This window comes from Mchenga conophoros, linkage group LG6, assembly GCF_057382185.1.
Source record: "Mchenga conophoros isolate Kocher_MC1m ecotype Shallow Benthic linkage group LG6, M_conophoros_male_GT1.1, whole genome shotgun sequence".
NCBI classification, from domain to species: Eukaryota; Metazoa; Chordata; class Actinopteri; order Cichliformes; family Cichlidae; genus Mchenga; species Mchenga conophoros.
Window position 1 is genome coordinate 11907226 of NC_140531.1, and position 15377 is coordinate 11922602.

Here is a 15377-nt window from a genome sequence, read left to right on the forward strand (position 1 = left end):
AATTTGAACGAGATAACAGACAAATTACATTAGGTCAGGTTTTTGCTTTCTTTGGAGAACTATTTGGTTAAGGTTCATATTCCAGGATCTCAAGCCTAGTCATTTGAGGTGAAATTGCAACACATCCATTTTAAGTCAGCATACTGTGTGCATTACAAATGGATAAAAGACTCAGCAGAAGAGTGTGGAGGGCCACAAATGCCAAACTGACTTAACTAAATCCATCATTACATACTTAAATAACGCCGTCATTAATGAATAAATAATTATAATAGAATAATAATTAATTAATTAAATATATAAATAATTTAACATCAATTGATTTCATGTAAAACATTTTCAAAAAGTATTTATTTCCGATTTTTAGTCATTAAAATCTTCTTTTGTTATTAGTAATTTGTTTTGGCATTTGTGGCCCTCCATAGCAACCAGCTGTCAGCAGAATATTTATTTGCGACTAATGCACACATCCTATCCAAGCAGATCTAGAAATTCCCCACGTCCACAGTTCAATGCTTACATGAAGTTCTGTTTATGCTCTGTGAAACTCTATAAGCGCTCAGAATGTTTTTTATGAGCATAAGTTTACTTTGTTTATTGCTCTGGCTACATACAATTCAAGCAGATAGACAAGCTCTAAATGTCTTTTGGCAGCTGCCTATGCCAGATACAAAAAAATAACAGACGCCAATAAATGCTGTGACTTGGCAGGTGGGGTCTGTATGAGTTAGCCTCTCTGCAACGAGCCAGAACTGCTCTGTTGGGGTAGAAACACAGCCCCACCCAGTATAACTATCCCCATGCTGCAGGTGTGGTTCCATTAAAGTGTCAATGAACAGTGCGAGTAAATTGCCTTTATTAAACCAGGAAAGTTCATTAAAAAGACATTTTTTATAATAATAGTCTGGCAGGAAGCAACATATTTCCTGGAGTAGTGAGGACAAGGGAGCAAAAAAAAAAAAAAAAAGATAACAACAGTAACACCATTCAAACAAAAACACAACACAGGACTAAAAGTAATTTTTTCTTCTTTCTTATTTTCAGATACAGATGCTTGTTTTTATTTATTTGCCAAAATGGAATGGACATTTTTTAAAAGGGTGGAAAAATAATGTAGTCTGCTTTGAGTTTATGTTTGCTGAAATGAGCAAATTTGATATCAGATTGTTGTGACAACTATGTCTCCAGCAGCAGTATTGTTGATGGTTTATGGGAAAATATTTCATTCAGAATTGTGACTGATTCCAGTTTCCACTTCTCATCTTTATAGCGGGAGAAGCAATCTAAGCAAAAATGCCCAGCTCTTCCAGGGGGACACTGGGGCATTCCCAAGTCAACTGATAAACATAATCTCTTCTGCATTATGTCATTATGCTATCTCTTCTCCTCACAGAAGGGCATGCCCAAAACACCTAGCCTTGGACGCATCCTGGCCAGAAGATCAAACCACCTCAACTCAGTGAACTCCATCATCTGTAAAAAGCAGAGATCCTCTGTCCACCATCCCTTGGCTACCCCTAGGAACTAATGTCCATACAATTTCTCCACAAAATCAGTGACAAAGCATAGCCCAGTTTAGTCAAACACCAACAGGAAACAAGACTGACTTCCTTACTTTGCAATGCAAATCAAGCTCTTATTATCGTTGTACAGAATAGACAGAATAGACCTCAACAAGGGGCCTGATACCCCATACTTTGTAAGCACTCCCCACTGGACACCTAAAGGGATATGGATGAATGCCTTCTCCAAATCTGTAAAACACATGTAGACTTATTGGGCAACCCAAATTCCCTCTCAAATATCCTAGAGTGGTTAGATACTGTAGCTGGTGTGTTTCACAAGCTGGACAAACACCACCGTGTTGTTCCTAACTTTGACTACATTTTCAGATTAAAAGTTAAATGTTACCTCATGAAAATTAAGCATTACTTCATTTTTTTTAAAATATTCGTCATCAGTGGTGAAGTGGAACACTCAACTCCAGCAGTGCAACATGAGACCAGGTAAACACAAGATTTTCATCTAATATTTACCTCCATGTAGATTTGTAACACTTGCTCTGGAATAGCCATCTAACCAAACACTATGCATTAGAGTAGCTGATTTTTTTTATGTTATTTTATGTTTAGACTTTGATTAGTGAAGATATTGTAGTCTCCAGTGTTTATATGCCTGAGAATATGGCAAGCTATAGCTATAGAAAATGATTAGCATAAACAGATGCCATCTGTTACAGTTTTGAGTAAGACTCCAGCACGGATTTGGATATTACCTTAATATAGAGCCTGGGAGTTCTTAGAAACTGTGCAGAGCTCGAAAGAAAACACTCAAAAGCCATGTTTTTCAAAAAAAGAAAGCCATCTCTGTCTATTTCAGTAAAAACATCGCTCTGTTTTGGGTTTACTCCATTTCCTTGTGATAATTATTGGATTTAGAGTGAAGTAGTGTGCCAGTTTAACCAACACTTTGCTGCCTTGGTTTCAGAACGGGTGGGAATCTTTCTCAATTTGCCCTCACTTTGTTTTAATTACAGGAACACGCAAGCACAAAGAGACAAGTGGCCTATAATTACTTGGGACAGAAATAGAGTTACGCTGTGTTATTGTGAATCGATTACTTAAGACAAAGGTGTCAGAATGCCTAGTCAAAATACACTTCTCCTACTTTCTCATTTTGGTGTCTAAACTCTGTCATTTGGTGGTCAGGCATGTATGAATGTTTAAGTTGCTGACAGAGACGCAGACTCAGATTCAATTTGTCAGTTTGTCACAGTTTAGGGAAGGGTGCAGCTTTAGCTCATACAGTAACCGTGATTTTGGCTAAATCTCTGTGTCTCAGTTCTTAAATTATCTCTCTTCTAAAGTGCAAAAATGACCACCGTTTTTCTATTTTATTGACTCTCAAATACGTTTCTTTCTTAATAAACATTTTATACCTTCAACACTTACAGCACTGCTTCTTTATATAAGAAAGTTGTGCCCACGTCTCCAATTTATTTGTACTCAACGTTCTCACATTTTGGATTAGATTTGGATAAAGTGCAGCGTTCATGGCCGTGGGAATTATACATGATGTAACAGGACAGTGTGGCCTGGGACAACCTTGGGACCCTTAAAATGACCTCTTACCTCTGACTTGTGGTGTCTTTAATAGTCATACATCATGGACTATAGTTAGTGGAAAAAAATCTAGGCTCACCAGCCCACATCAGTCACTTCCAGCGGCGACTGCAGTTTTATCATTGATGAATATGTACATGAACTCTAAGCAATATTTTAACTAAACACACACCCTTAAAATCACACACACAGGAGTGACATTAAAATCTGTGAAGCTGCTTTGTGTATTTAAGACTGCATAACAACCACTTGGCCTGTTAAGTGACAGTTGACACCAAAAGTACACCATTGATGTTCCAAGGTGCTTTATCTTGTAGGGTAAAGACCCTACAATAATACAAAGAAAACAGAAACCCCCGCGATCATATAACCCCCCTATGAGCAAGTGCTTTGGTGACAGTGGGAAGGAAAAACTCCCTTTAAAACAGGAATAAACGTCCAGCAGAATCATTATACATGTTTTTTATAATCATCAGCGTAACTTTGTGCTGAACATTGGGGATCTCTGTCTAAATAAATAAATAAATTGGGTAAATTCGCAGATGATTAAACATGCAACTTTTTTGCTGGTAATACCTGAAATGAGTAAAGAAAATCAACTGCTTATTTATGCAAGATAATTCATAATTTTATTGGTTATATTGGTTGGGTCTGATTATTGGGGGGGTCATAACCCCCCTAACCCCCTTGGAAATTACGCCCCTGAGAACAAGGCTCAGGGCATCTGCCAAAACTGGTTTTGGTTAGAGGAGGAAGACAGGCTAAAAGACATGCTGTGGAAGACAGCCAGAGATGAATAATAACTAATAATTAAATGCAGAGAGGTGTATACACATATTGTGAGTGAAAAAGGTGACTGAAGAAGAGACGCTCAATGAATCATGGGAATCCCCAGCAGCCTTGACCTATTGCAGGATTGAACCCTAAATGAGCCTGTAGTATGAATGGGAAGTGCTCTAATAGGGCAATATGATAATATAAGGTCATTAAGATTAAGATGGGGACTGATTACTAACAACCTTGTATGTGAGGAATAGGATTTTAAATTAAATTCTCAATTTAACAGGGAGCCAATGATGAGAAGTCAATATAGGAGAAATATGCTCTCTCTTTGTAGACCCTGTCAGTACTCTTACTGCAGCATTTTGGATCAACTGAACACTTTTCAGGGAGTCTTTAGGACATCCTGATAATTACAAATTACAGTAAGCAAGCCTGGCTCAAGCAGGGAAAATGTATGCTATGCCCTGGGAAAGCATGTATAATGTAAATGGAATTGGTCCTAGCAGAACCCTGTGGAATGGTTTCATCACCCACCTACCACCCAACTGTGAAATGATCTCAGGAGTTATGATAAATATAAAAGTGTACTTTCATTTGGAGTGATGATTTCTTTTTTATTTCATTTTTATTTGTTGTGTTAAATACACCAAAGGCCTAAAAAACAGTTTCATGTGTTAGTTGTATGAGCAAATCTGTAGGCCCAAACTTTTCCATGGCCTGTTTTTTATACAGCTGTGAATTATTAATGTCAAATCACCAGCAACACTTGTAGTATAAAGAACAGCTTTATTACTTCAGCACATTTCAACATATGATCTTCATCAGGGACAGAGTAGGAAAAAAATTTGTTTATTGTCATGATACAATTAATTTCCTATTTTCTTCAATTCAATTTCATTTTATTTATGCAGCCCCAAATCACAGCTGCCTCAAGGTGCATAATATATTAATTTCTTAATATGTATAGTTCTAGTCTTATATATACACTGCATATGACATTAGTCACTGCCCAACTGGCCTTGCATGGTCAGTACATTTATCCACCAATGGAGAACCAGTGAGTCAGGGTTGGGCAACTCCAGGCCTCGAGGGCCAGTGTCCTGCAGGTTTTAGATATCACCCTGGGTCAACACACCTGAATCACGTGATTAGTTCGTTACCTGGAGAACTTCAGGATATGTTGAGGAGGTCATTTAGCCATTTGAATCAGCTGTGTTGGCTCAAACACATCTAAAACCTGCAGGACGCCGGCCCTCGAGGCCTGGAGTTGCCCAACCATGCCGTAAGTGCTTCATTGTGGATAAATCTACTGGATGCATATGATTGGTTGTTTATACTCTTATTGTATTTAAAGTACTGTCTGCAACATTTTGTTAAATCTGATGAAGCAACACTCCAAAATGTGTCGGTCAGGTAATAAAGGTGTTCTTTACATTACAAGGGTTGGTGGAGCTTTAGACTCATGCGCTTCTCCATGCACCTAGGAATTGGGTTAAGTTTTACCAGAAATCTCCACTTTGTTTTCCTGTACCAATTACTCAAGAAGAGTTCCTGTTTTATGTTATCTCACATACCACAAAACAGGGATGTTAATTATTTACTGGATCCTTCCATCTATTGACAATCAAAACTTAAAATCATTTCAATCTACTCACAAGTCTGTCTGTTCAAGGCTACAGGTTCAGCTTTTATAAACAATTTATTTATGCTTTATTCTCAGGACTGACCCGAAGCTCAATTTAAGTGTAACGGCAATTGTCTGTTGTGTGTTATCCATTCACAGGAAGGATATCATCAAGAAATAAAATCATAAAAAAACGTGTGACTCAAACCTTACTGTATCTCTACATTCCACTTTGGGATAAATAAATCAAACAGTAAATGCTAAAATGCCATGAGGCTAGTTTTTGGCATCTGCCTTCCATGACCGTACTGTTTAGACTGGTGTAACTGCTGGTGCATCATCGCCTCTTCAGTGACTGTGCCACAGAAAACACAAGCACTCGTGGCTTTGTTGTTTAAAATAGAGTGTGTGTGTATGTTTGTGTAGGCATGTGTGTGAGATTCTTACTTAAGTCCACTTAACATGTCAGTGGCTTAAATGGAGGGTGTGAGTGTTTCCAGGTTGTAGGCTTCCCACTGTTGACTTCAACAAAATGCGTTTCTGTCTGTGCAGTATGAGTTGAGGTCAAGAGGGTCCTGCTCTCCTTCTCCTCTCCTGTCAGCTTTACAGAGCTCTGCAGAGCGCTTGCACAGATTTTGTTTGGGTGATCCATACACAGATGTTGACACTGTGGTGTAAACACAGCTAAAACCGAGGATCAAGATCAGGTCCTGTGATGGAGACGAGCTGGTGAGCTGTGAGAGACTTTGTGTGCTTCAGTTAAAACTGAGTGTACAGACATGCTTCACATTTGTAGCTAAACCAATTCACACCTGGGAGCTACTATACTGTGGCCAAATGAGCCACTCCACTCCACAGTTTTTGAACTTTAAGTGCCTTGGTCAAGGGGAAATGGACCTTAGCTATTAAAAAAGTCAGAGGGCAACATACTGAGTCAGCAGATCCCCACCACGGGTTCTACAAGCTTCTATAAACTCATAGTTTGGTGTTGTAATAACAATTTTAGATAGTTGTTTTAGTGCTTGTGGTATTTTTGAGTTGTAGCTCCAAACTTAATTTTGTTGTCTTGTTGGTAGAGACACTGGGTTTTAGTTCTTCTGATGTTACTGAGTTTGGTGAGTCTAGTGGTGAGTTTTTATTCCATTTGTTGGGTTTTAGTTCCAGGTTTGAGTTTACCTTGAGCACGTCTCACTCTTGTCCTGCTTTGCCTTATTTTTGCATTAGTGCCTTAGGGTAAGTAATTGGTATTTGTAATATTTTAAAAAAAGATTCTTGGTGAAGCATAAACTGTCTGATAGAATACAGAGAGATCTATCAGAAAATTACACAACTGCTTACTTGTGCTATAACTGTAATAAAGACTTGCCTAATAATTGTATTCTGCAAATTGCAAGTATTACTGTCTTACTTACTAGGTCTTATGTTACTAGGTCTTATTTAATATACATGACATTGCTACTCTAAATATTGGCTCTATTTGGAGTAAAAGAGATGACTAGATATGCTTAAGAGTGAACCTACCTTGAAATTAAGTTTATAAGTTAGAGCCAGTCTTTGCTTGTGATGCAAGAAAAAAAATAAAATAAAAACACTAAATGCTTAGGCTTCATTCTCACAGGCCAAAAGACAGCAACCCTGTAACAACCTTCGTTCATCATAGAAAAAAGGATATTTCACAGTGGTTGCTGGAGGTTTTTCTGCAAACACTTGCTAAATAACCACCCAGCATTAGTGAAACTGTGAGAAGTTACTTCAAAGTAAAGGTTGTGCCTTACCCTGAAGCCAACAAAAGGCAAATTCAAAGACGTTTTGATACACTACTGTTTACTTCTTTGTACTTGGTTTCACCTACAGCAGTTCCTACTGCCCCCAAAAATCAACCACTCACCAACCAAACAGGAATATATATTTTTCCATGACAGGGGATGGTTACCAGTCGGTCACTGACCTGTGTAACTGAGGCTTTAGCATTTTCACAGCAACGATCAGTAACCACTCATAAATATATACTCATTTTTCCTTGCTGTGCCTTCCAGTGGTTCCCAACTGTTTAGGCCTGTCTTGCTTAGGGTCTTCAAATTAGGTTTCAAAGGCTGTGTCATTTTAGCTTCTATTTTCAAACTTTCCCTTTGATATTTATAGTGGTTGTATGTACAAAACTTTCCTATGGATTAAGCCATTAAGGCTTGTGTGTGTTTCATGTTACTTCTAAACGCATTCTTTTATTTATATTATTTGAACATCTGATTGCTTTTGGTAGAAACCTAAGATCAGTCAATGACTCTTGAATCACAGTGGATAAAAACCCCAAATTGAGTAAGTACAATAAACTGGAATTTGAAAAAAAAAAAGTCATTTGCTTCGAACTGTCTCAAAAAGATGTACTATTTGATTAGTGTATATATATCGTGACTAGCATGTACTAGCATGTTTGCAATGTTGTAGCTGTGATGTTCTAAAGACTTTAAAACTGAATTGTTGCACATTAACCTATAACAATAAAACTACAAACCCTATAAAACTAAATTTAATCAACAATTTCCTTCACAGTTTCTCATTAATGTCTCTGATGGATGGACGGGTAGTCGGGTTATTATGTAGGAGATTCTTAATTTTGAGTTATTCCCACAGGGCTCTGACTAACTGAAATTAATGTCTGAACAAATCTTTTTGAATCAGAGGTGTTTACCATTATTTGACTCATCATCATATTGCTTAGAACTAGGTCTTCGTATTTTTGTTTGCCTTGCCCTCTTGGTGATTTTGCACTGCCAACTGTCTGTCTCTCCTGAGACTGTAGTCAGTTCTGTGAAGTTCAAAGTTTGATCTTGTCTTTGTCAACATAGGTCAGGTGTGGGTTGTTTTCATCCATGATTTACAGAGTGCTGTATGGGTTTCAGCAGTTAGTCCATTTACACGTTTACATGGTTGGGTCTCTGCCTCTCAGTCCCTAGTTTGTGCTCACTCAACCCAAGGTGTGGCCACCTCATGGGCCCTTTCTGTAATTTGTGCAGATGTGACATGGTCATTTGTGTCCCCCTTTTCCAGACTCCACTCACTTAATACTGCAGTCAGCCTGTCTTTTGGAGAGCAGGTGCTGGTGCGTCTTGATGGAATCCAACTGGGCAATATCTTCAGTCTTTTCAGAGCAGTCATCCCATTCAGATTTTGTCCTGGCATCATGTAGGATCTTCACTGGCTCCAGCCTTGCATTTTTTAGGCTGACAACCCTTCAGCCCTACTGGGCTGCACCTAAGGTGTGCAACGCATACATATGGAATATTCGCGCCTATCCGAATACCGTATTCGGGTTCGCCTCCACCCCTAGTGCATATGTGCTTTATAAGTGATGGGGTGTGGCAGTCAAACTGCAGTGTCTTAAAGAAGTATCCACAGGCCATGGATATGTGACAGAGAGACAGTTTCTCATTCAGAGAAGCACTTTCACCTCTTTTTTCAAACAAGACTCATGAAGACAAGATAAAGATTGGAACCTTACAGGAATGACCACAGCCTGAGGAGAAAGAACAAAGACAATGAGAATAAGCAGCAGTGGTACATAAATGGTCCTCAACAATATGACACTGGGCCTCAAGAGGCGATAGGTTTTCACCAGAACTCTGACTTTCTGTTTCTAATTTCACCATCTCACTGTTTCATTTACAAGTGCTGCTATTGCGAAATGAGAATAGCAGACATTACCACACTTTCCTCAAACAAAAGAGACTGGTGAGCACTGACACTGCTTTATGGCATAAAAGTTATGATAGCGATCTCAGTCCAACAGTGCTTCCTCAAGAAGAGAAAAAAAGGGTTATTTTTGTCCTGTTTATGCTGTACATAAACTTTTATGTGTTTTTATTTGTATTGTTAACACATAAAATTATCACAGATGACCCTACACATGCATGCATGAAAGATCTGCTTAGCTGCAGTGTGAGAGTGTGCGTGTGTTCAAGCTATGCAGAGTCTGCTTGAAACACTCCTCATAGCTTTGATGCTTTGCTGGCAGGAGGGATAGAGCCTGTTCTTGGACAACAGAGGACGAGGGGAGGCAGGCGGCCAGAGAAAAAGTTCTGGAAATAGCCTGATGTTTCAAAATTTCCCCACCGCCTCTGCTGCTCTGCTTTAGGGATTGTTAAGTGAAAGAGGAGAACGTGGAGTAGGTGGGTAAGATAAGAAAAATGTGACAGCTCCTGAGTGACTGGCTGAGTAGGAGTGTGAGATTTGTGAAGAAAGAAAGAAAGAAAGAAAGAAAGAAAGAAAGAAAGAAAGAAAGAAAGAAAGAAAGAAAGAAAGAAAGAAAGAAAGAAAGAAAGAAAGAAAGAAAGAAAGAAAGAAAGAAAGAAAGGATAGTACTGTGTGGACAAAGGAAAGTGTGTTTCAACAGTCTTCATCGCCTTTATAGAACTTAAGAGTTCATACATGTTTACAGATTCTAGTATACCTGTTCTTTAGGCAAACTCGTGTAATTTGCAAAACCACTCAACTTACTTATAAATAATCAGACACGTAGGTTTGCGCTTGATTCTGAGATTGCACTAGGTTCCCAGATCACAGTCCACAAACAGAATCAATATGCTGTAATTTTAAACCATGATACAATGATACAACAATGATAATTTCAAATGTAAACATAATTGGACATTACCCAATAAGCAGCACCCAATAAACTCTTGCATCTGATTTTTGTACAGTCCGTTTCCTTTTCTCTTTCTCTGTGGATTTGTGCTTGTTGTTACCAGAGTGTTCACTTCAAGTATCTGAGTATCAACCTAATTTAATTCCGCTTACTCCTCTTCTCTAAGGGCACAGGGGTAGTATGTTCTTTACATCTCTTCTGCTTTTCCATGCTGTCAAACATAATTCTGTTATCATCACTCTTCCACAGTAATTTTCTTTCCTGAGCAAATCATCCTGTACTTCTGTACTTCTGTACTTCATACTGTATTCCATGCGCTTTCAATCTTAGGGTTACTCTATCATTCTGCTTTTCATCCCACCTCCATCCTATCTCCACCTTATCCTTATCAGTTAGAGGGGGAGTCCCCTCCTACTTTATGAAACTCTGCTTTGTTATGCACTTTCATAAATAATTAATTTTTTATTGTCTGCATTTATTGTCTGTATGGATTTATACTGTACTGACTTAGAAGTCACTTAGCTTAATTAGCACAAATAAAGAAATGGAGAAGAAAAAACAAACTAGCTTTGTACAAAGGTAGCAACGCCTTTTTGGATAAGTTTGTAGAGCTCAGTAATTGTTACATTGTGTTCCATTTAGTCAATCAATTCAAAATCAGAACCATGAAAGATACACATTGTGCAGAATTATGTGCCAAACTATTTCTTGGCTGACTAAGCTAAACAAATTAGTTATACAGACCCAGAATGTTCTCTGTGCACTTTAATTGCTCAGTTCACTAATTAAAATTGAATTACTTGCATTTTAGATTTGACAGCAGTGGTAGGAGAATCATGGACAAGAAAAGTAATGATGATTGCGAATGTTGGAAAATGCATCATCCTCTGTACAAGCTTTTATCTGTGCAAATTTGAAAATATACAATATATATATATATACACCTCACACACATATACATATATGTGTGTGAGGTACACAAAAAGAAAACAGCTATTCTAAATGTGCATAGAGATGTGGAAAAGACAGACAAATAGCAAATGAGAGAGGAGAAAAAATGTGCGGCATAGTAGAAACAGAGGGAGGTTTATTTCCCTTGTGTTGTTACAGCTGTGGTCAAGCAGAAAGCGAGTCATCACCACATATTAACATCTTGCTGCACCGGGCCTCTATATGCTAGAGGTTCTGATGAGCATGACAGCTCATGAGGAAAGAAACACACTGTTTACAGTTTGTTTATGCAGTGCACATTCCACTGTCCCTGCAGTGGAAGGCTTTGGCTTTGTAAATTGAGTGTGCAGAGGATACATGTTAATTACTCACTGTGATGACAGAAAGCAAGACGGAAAGCAAGCGATAATAACAGTAATAAGGGAAAGACAGAAGGAAGGAAAGTTTTAAGTCGGTATGAACCCCACCACCCCCACGACCTGTAAACCTGATGAAAAGCTGTTCTGTCCATTTACACTCAAATCAGTCTCAGCTCACACTGCAAGGACTGTTGCCAAATGCTGCTTTGGACTTGGATAAAGGTTTTGTGGTAATCAAGAGATGTGAATGTGAGATTTGTTTGGACGTTTGTCTCAGGTCAACTCTTTGGACATGTAGTACCTTTCCACTTTTGGAAAGCAACTGGAGATTTGGCACATGTTGCTATTTTTCTCAGATTTTTTTTTCTTAGCATGCACAATGCTGACTCTTGTGTATTTTGTTTCTCGAAAAGGCCTGCTGCTTCACGCATCATTATACTTACAAGACTCAGTTGATCTTGTTTAAGAAACAGTTGTGCGTGATAAAGATTTCCAGATGAAATAGTAATCTTTTTTTTTCTTAAAGTGGAACTGCTAGACAGATTTCCACCGTATTTTCATTCTTGACTCTACATGAGTCCTTTTTTGAGGCTCAACATATTAGTATACTGAGCCTTGATGAAACCCCTCGGTTTATTCACTACCTAATAAAGACTATTTTAGTACTGTTTCTTTAAGGCCCCTTCTCTTAACTTTCATTCTGATTGGCCCTTGGCTTTGCAAACGTAACAATGGTTATGCTGGTGGCAACAATGGTTCAAATTCATTCATATATGTTTAAGTCCGCAGCATAGTGGCATGGTGGTTGGCGCTGTTGCCTCAAAGCAGGAAAGACCTGAGTTCAGTTCCACCATCAGGCTGGGGACTTTCCGTGTGGAGTTTGCATGTTCTCCCCGTGTTTGCGTGGGCTCGCTTTGGGTACTCTGACTTTCTCCCACAGTCCAAAGACATGCAGTTAATTAGGTTAGTTAATTGGAAACTCTAAATTGCCCATAGGTGTGATTGGTTGTCTCTGCCTGTGTATTAGTCCTGCGACAGACTGATGACCTGTCCAGTGTGTGCCCTTCCTCTCACCCTAAGACAGCTGGGATAGGCTCAAGCCCCTCTGCAACCCTCAAAGAGGATAAGTGGAAGCGAATGAATGATGACAGTAAGTAAAGGAAAAGCTTAAGGGATTCATTTTAACTATAGAAGATCATATAGAAAGATAGATAGGGTGAAACCTGTTTTTTCACAATTAATGAATATACAGTCTTCACAGAGATAGCTTAGCACACTGCCTGTTTCTGTAGTGACCAAACCAAACAGATTTACTGCCCACCTTTTTCTCCTGTTTGTGGGATAAATATTCCTCCTTCCTCTTTCCAGTAATCTGTAAACAGTGAGTGAAAACAGTTCTCACAGCTTTAAACCAGAGCCCAGTACGCTGAAGAGTTTATGACACCTCTCTTCTGTTTACCAAGCTATCCTCCTGTTTGCTGAAACCACTTAATCCAGGTTTCATTTGATGCCAGACCACACACAGGTGGGATTCATTTTATGATTCACTTCTTAGGATTTGCAGGTGTTTGCTCTGTGCACAATTTGGCATGCAGGTAAACAGGAGGAAGCTGGCTGGTTCATCAACATGTGGGACTGTCAAAGTTGGAAAGAGGAACTACTAAAAAGTGCTTTGTGTTTGAAATGAGCCTACAATAATACATTGTCCAACAATCACACAACCCCTTATGAACAACTACTTGGCAACATTGGGAAAAAAAATCCCAATTTTTTTAGGAACAAGCCTCTCCACTTGGCAGGGAGCACTGACAGAGCCGTACAAAACGACCTCCAGTGATGGTGGCGTGAAGGCCCGTCCTCCTTTAGTGGGAAGTGTGCTCACAGTTGACTGATATTTGCCAGAGAACACCTGACAACTGGCAGCACCAAAACTGGTGCTCTGTTCTCTTCACAGTTGAAAGGAGGCTCTCACAAAGCACATGTGACAGACATGAAACAGTCTGGAGGGGCAAACGTTATGCTTCCTGCAGCATCGTGCAGCATGACCCCTTTGGCACTGGGTCACTGATGGTCTGCGGAGGAGTATATTTGGAGGGTCACACAGACCTCCACGTGTTAGCCTAGGGAAGATAAAAAATAAAATTGAAAAAAAATTGACCCACTCTCAGATTTTATGGCCTTGTAGACAAAGGCATTGATTCTAGTGACTTGCCTTTACGTTCCCCACATCTGAATCCAACTGAAACCCTCTGGGCCATAAACATTACTCAGCCTCATTGTGACACAAGTTGGATCAGACTTTTAACTCAATTTTTAACTTCACTGGATTTTAACAAAGTCATTAACCATCAAAGGGATGGTGATTTTGTGATTCATGGATCATCTCAGCAAATTTCACAATGTATAATTTAACTGGAAAACCAGAAGGGATCAGAATGTGTCCTATGCCCTAAAACTATAAATACATTTCTTTAATATATGGCTTTTATTTCATTTTTTGTTCATGTGCATGTGTGTGAGTGTGTGCCTTCATGCCTTCCCACTCCAAAATGTGTGTAGACCTTAAAAAAGACCAAGCATTTCTCATAAGTTTCAACTAATTTAGAGGTTGGTTTCAGTATTTCCTGGAATATATATAAAAAGGCATGACCTCGCTCTGCCTGTGAACTCCTGGTGAACTGCGATATCCTCTGGGACTGGCTATGAGCATACTGGACCACGTGGTGAATGACTTGTAATGACAACATTTCATTATTCATTATAATGGAGTGCAGATTAAACATTGAATATACGTTTTTTTCCCCTCAGTTAGTTAAATTTCCTGAAAATTAGAGGGAACAGAGACATTTGTTGTAATAAACGCACTTATGTGCATGTATGTGAAAGACCTTCTGTCGGCCCATTGGTTTTACTCTTAGAAACTAACTCCTGCCAGATGTGACCGTTGGCCTTCAGCACTGTTCATTTCGCTCTTTCTTTCGTTCTACCCATCTTTCTTCCCTTCTTTGACAAACCCTCTTTGACTTTCACTCTCTCATCACTTTTCCCCCCATATTAACCTTTCTTGCCAAGTTCAATCATCCTCAAAAGTTTCATGACAGACAGAAAGTGTGACATACAATATAGGGGCCAATACATACATTTACCCCATATAATAGTCTGTATGTCATAGCTCAGTCATAGTGACAGAAATGTGTGTGTAAATCAGCTGTGTGTGTTTGTTTTTGTGTGCGGTGTTGGGGTGTTTACACTTGGCATTCTCATGGTAACATACATGTTGACTCACTCTCTATCAACTGGCAGGAACAGACACGCTGCTACTCACTTACAAGCAGTGTATTTGTACAAATCTATGTGTAAATCATGTATATGCACACTTGCCATAGGAACTAACTTGCCAGTTAGTTAAAAATAAGCATTAAATTTATATATTTTGGTTTTTTTCAACAATTTCAGAGCAAAATAAAAAGAGGATTCCTCTATTGTTAGGCATTGCTGGAATGCCAAAACACTATTGAAGCAACAGGCTGCACCCATGTGTGCATCAAGGCTTCATTTAGTATATGAACTGTAAAAATTACCACTCAATTAATGTTCAGTTTCTGTGACTGAGTTGCCAGATTCTCAACTTTGTGGCCAGGAAGTACCCACCACTTTTGGCCTCGAGATGCACAACCAAATGGGGAACTTCACGGGATGACTCCAATTCAGGCCAGCCAAGACTTACTTTAGTGCCTCTAACGATGAGTAGTTGAATATCAAATGACAAACTCAAATATTTATTAGGAAAAAAAGTCTTTCATTTTGTTCATTTAAGTTCTTTAAATCTTTAAAGCCTCTAATATATATAATAATATATTTTTTTTTCTAAAGTAAATAACACACTTTAAAATGTA